General features: G+C 38.6%; 1 protein-coding gene across 4 annotated transcripts in view; it reads left to right on the top strand.

The window, feature by feature from the left end:
- LOC110030072 (trihelix transcription factor GT-1-like) overlaps positions 1-5,093 on the top strand; it is a 54,162-nt gene that overhangs the window by 25,431 nt on the left and 23,638 nt on the right. The gene's annotated exons all lie outside the window — the stretch shown is intronic.

Raw genomic sequence — 5,093 nt, 5'->3', positions numbered from 1 at the left:
TCAATGTGTGAGCAGCCTCTCAGGAGTCATCTTTGATTGGTATGCCGAATTACCCAATGACTCAGTGAAAACATTTGCAGAATTGGAAGACCTCTTTGTTAAACGGTTTGCTGGTGTTAAACACCATATCACCGTCGGTGATCTCGTGGTGGAGCGACAGAAGCCAACCGAAACATTGATGGAATACATTCTGCGATGGATAAATTTGAGCATGAAGTGTGAGCCACAACTCCAAGAGCAACACACAGTCGAAATCCTTCTAAAAAGCATCCATGGTCTGGTGGGTTTCTTACTCAAGGGATTCACCATCAAGACATTCGAAAAGCTGCTCAGCAAAGATGGGAGAACCTTCAAGAAGAATCTAAAGAACTTGGGTTTTTTGAGAAAACAGAGAAGTTAAAGTCATTGAAGACAGCTGAGAAGAAATCTGGGATAATAGCAGTGGTTGACAGGGGTAAGCGACCGTTGCAGATACAAGTTGAACAATCTCGACAGATCTACCAACGTCCTCGGCATAATGGTCAGCTGTCATTTCATCAGAGGTCTTATCAAACAGATGGAAGGAAACCCCCGAACATAAAAAATCGTTTGAACAAAATGTATCCTTTCAAGGATGAGGCAGTCGAACAAATGTTTCAGAATTTGATAAAGAACCCTGAGTTCAAGCTCCCTGAACCGAAGAAACCAGACGAAGTTGATGAAAAAGATCATCCGATGTATTGCCCATATCACAGACTGATTGGACACACCATAAAAGATTGTTTCACTTTTAAAGATTGGCTTGAGGAGAATTTCAATAATTGGAACATAGCGATCCCGGAAGAATTTTTGAAAAGAACCTGAAAAAGGTTCTATCAATATGATTTCGGTTGAGTCTACTGTTCCATTTGACTCCGATGCAGCTGACAAATGATATATTGTATCTTGATCACTATTGTACTACTTTTGTTGTCGAAAGAGATGTTAGTGATATCAATGTCTGTTTGTCCTTTCTTTCCTACGACAATAAAAGAAATAACTTGTTTTTCAGAATTGTTCAATGTGTGGAAAGCACCGTTAACAAAATATTCAAAGTTCATTAACAAGACAATCGAGGAAGGAGTAATCCGAGATAAAAAAATTCCATGCATTGTGAAAGAAACTATGATTTCAGGAGAAAATTAAATTAATGCCCTAATAACTGAGTCATCCACTTTAAAGAATTCAGACTGGGTCCTAAGTTGATTTCAAAATAAGATAATGTGGTTGAAATACGAGTAATTGACTCGGGATATCACGAGTCTTTTAATTTCCTGCCACGTGACAGGGTCCTGACTTTCGAACAAGTTATAATATCTCAGAATTCGTCTTAAGATAAATTTGAGGATTATTAGTCGGGGGAGTTTGGACATTCAAAATCTTTAACATACGTTCCACCAGATATAGTAATTCTCAGAAAACAAACGGAGCAAAAAAAAAAAAATGTGAAAGTCCCCTGAGAAGAAGCTTGAGGTGAGCATATTGGTGTCTCAATTCAAATATTCAAAATCTTTAAATCTTGCTCTACCAGATATAGTAATTCTCAACAAAATAAGGGGAAATGATAAAAAAAAAAAAGAAATCAAAGCAAAAAGAAAAGTCTCCCTGAGAAGAAGCTTGAGGTGGATGTACAATCTAAAATTGGTGTCTGAATCCTCCCCTAATTAATGAGACTTGGAATACTTTCTTAAGGAAATTTTCCGGATATTATACTCAGAAAAAAAAGTTCAGCGATCTTGAGTCTTTTGGTTAGTTATGGATTGAAATTTATTGTATTAATTAATTCAGAAATATCTTTGGTAAGTGAAAAATATTTTGATCACATGATCAAAATTTTGAAATCTACTTAGGCTCAGAAAGAAAGAATTAAAGAGATGACGATGATATTAGCAGTTAATGGAAATTCAACCATGAAGTCAAATCCTTCAACGCTCAGCAAATACAACTCCAGCAGCAATTCAAAGAACGTCAGAGTTATTCCTCAAAGACGACAAGAACAACTTTTACAGAATCAATGTCAAAGCAAGCGACAACTACTACAACGACGGTACAAGGTTGCAGTCTCTCGAGCTGTGACGTCCTTAAAAGTAACACTTCTTTATGTGTACTTGAAAGAGTATAATTCTGATAGTACCTTAAAGAATGAGTTATTTTTACACATGCCTTTAATCAATGGACAGTACCTCGAGGAGTACTAAGCATTCCAAGTACTATGCATTCTGATGTTTTAAAGATAACTTTGTTCTTAGAAACATGGATGCTGCACCTATCTAAAACTGGGTCCAAATCTTAAAACAAATGCAATAAAACAAAAATTCAACGTCATTTCTCTTGGCCCGAAGTTTCCTACCACAGGAACTCTGGGTCCTTGGAAATCTGGGTCCTATTGCTCGTGTGCATGAGGCATGGCTGGTTCTACGGAGCCACATCTCTTATCGCATGGAAATTTTCTTTGATCGTCTCTTGGGATTGATTTAAGTCTCCGACATTATTTCCCAATGTGACCGACCTTTTTTTCTTGAGATTTGCCGTAATTTCCTTGATGGTTGTCATTTCTCAACTAGATCTAGTTCGGATGTAATGTCCCTGGCGGTTGTCCGAGCTGGTATAGCTTCTCCGCACTTCACAAACTTCTTCTGAAATTCTCCACACTGCATAAATTTTCACAAATTTCACATAAAAACTTCCACAAAATTCAATGTCAACATTACAAATCTCTGCACAGACATCTCAACAAAATTCTGCACTGTATAAATTTTCACATACATTTTTCACAACTTTCCTAAGTTCCACAAGAATTCTACAAACTTCTCACAAATTTTTCACAAATTTCGAAATTCAAATTTTTGCGGAGTGGAGTAAGACCCCATTCAATGGATGTTAAGGCTTCCTACTCCTTTTTGCCTCTTAGGTTGGATGTAAAACCCCCTTTAATGGATGTTAAGGGTTTTTTTCTTACTTCCTAATGTTGTCTCCAAATTCAAATTTTTGCGGAGTGGAATAAGACCCCCTTTAATGGATGTTAAGGCTTCCTACTCCTCTTTGCCTCTTAGGTTGGATGTAAAACCCACTTAAATGAATGTTAAGGTTTTCCTTCCTAATGTTGTCTCCAAATTCAAATTTTTGCGGAGTGGAATAAGACCCCCTTTAATGGATGTTAAGGCTTCCTACTCCTCTTTGCCTCTTAGGTTGGATGTAAAACCCACTTAAATGAATGTTAAGGTTTTCCTTCCTAATGTTGTCTCCAAATTCAAATTTTTGCGGAGTGGAATAAGACCCCCTTTAATGGATGTTAAGGCTTCCTACTCCTCTTTGCCTCTTAGGTTGGATGTAAAACCCACTTAAATGAATGTTAAGGTTTTCCTTCCTAATGTTGTCTCCAAATTCATTTTTTTTTTTTGCGGAGTGGAATAAGACCCCCTTCAAGGGATGTTAAGGCTTCCTACTCCTCTTTGCCTCTTTGGTTGGATGTAAAGCCCCCTTTAATGGATGTTAATGTTTTCCTTCCTAATGTTGTCTCCAAATTCATTTTTTTTTTTTGCGGAGTGGAATAAGACCCCCTTCAAGGGATGTTAAGGCTTCCTACTCCTCTTTGCCTCTTTGGTTGGATGTAAAGCCCCCTTTAATGGATGTTAATGTTTTCCTTCCTAATGTTGTCTCCAAATTCATTTTTTTTTTTGCGGAGTGGAATAAGACCCCCTTCAATGGATATTAAGGCTTCCGATTCCCTCAAATTTCAAATTATCTGAGGATCGGTGTGAGTCCCCCTTCAATGGATGTTCAGGCTTCCGATTCCTTCAAATTTCAAATTCTCTGAGGATCGGTGTGAGGCCCCATTCAATGGATGTTAAGGCTTCCGATTCCTTCACATATTCTATTCACATATTCCCCACAAATTTACATATTTGAATCTGCGTATTTCCTGCAGAGAGATATTTTCCCGCTATCACTTGGGTTGGATGTGAGTCCCAAAGCTTTCCTCCTCAATGTAGCAGATTTTTTTTCTCGTCACCACTTAGGTTGGATGTGAGTCCCAGTGCTTTCCTTCCTAATGTGACAAAGGTATTTTTCTGCTACCACTTGGGTTGGATGTGAGTCCCAGAGCTTTCCTCCTCAATGTAGCAGATATTTTTCCCGTCACCACTTAGGTTGGATGTGAGTCCCAGTGCTTTCCCTCCTAACGTGACAAAGGTAAAACTTAGGTTGGATGTGAGTCCCAGTGTTTTCCTTCCTAACGTGACAAAGGTATTTTCCTGCTACCACTTGGGTTGGATGTGAGTCCCAGAGCTCTCCTCCTCAATGTAGCAGACTTTTTTTTCGTCACTACTTAGGTTGGATGTGAGTCCCAGTGCTTTCCTTCCTAACGTGACAAAAATATTTTCCCGATACCACTTGGATCGGTGTGAGTCCCCCTATACGGATGTTAAGGCTTCTGATTCCTTCAAATTTCAATTTCCCGAGGATCAGTGTGAGGCCCACACAGATGTTAAGACTTCTGATTTCTTCAAATTTTGATTTCTTCAAATTTCAAATTCCCGATGATCGGTGTGAGTTCCCCTATCCGGATGTTAAGGATGTTAAGGCTTCCGATTCCTTCAAATTTGAATTTCAGGATCGGTGCAATGATTCCTATTCTTTCTACATATTTTCCACATCCTATCCCTAAATTTTCCGCATGCATGATATTTCCTAAATTTTTGTGTAAATCCCGTGTTGGTGGCAGTCTCCAAATTTTGGCATAAATCCCATGTGGTGGCTCAGTACTTCCTTTTTCAAACTGACTTCCTCACTCAATCAAATTTACAACAATCAAACAACGCAAACATGTGACGAATCCCGCCATCCCCAGTGAAACTTTTGAAAATCTTCAATAAGCTTTTGTCTTTGGATTGGGAATCCCTTGGTGGAAAGTCCCAACTCAAATCTGATTTTGACTCTATATCGATTCATTCTGAGTATGGTGTACTTGGATGGTTCTTTTGATCGTGTTGATCACTTCGGTCAACACCAATACGAGCGGTGTGCTTGTTCAACACACCACACCTATTGGGGGTCCATTTGTTGACCTCATTTTT

Source organism: Phalaenopsis equestris, unplaced genomic scaffold, assembly GCF_001263595.1.
Source record: "Phalaenopsis equestris unplaced genomic scaffold, ASM126359v1 Scaffold000649, whole genome shotgun sequence".
NCBI classification, from domain to species: domain Eukaryota; kingdom Viridiplantae; phylum Streptophyta; class Magnoliopsida; order Asparagales; family Orchidaceae; genus Phalaenopsis; species Phalaenopsis equestris.
Note: the sequence above shows the minus strand (reverse complement) of the source record. Positions and strands in the feature narration are given on the sequence as shown.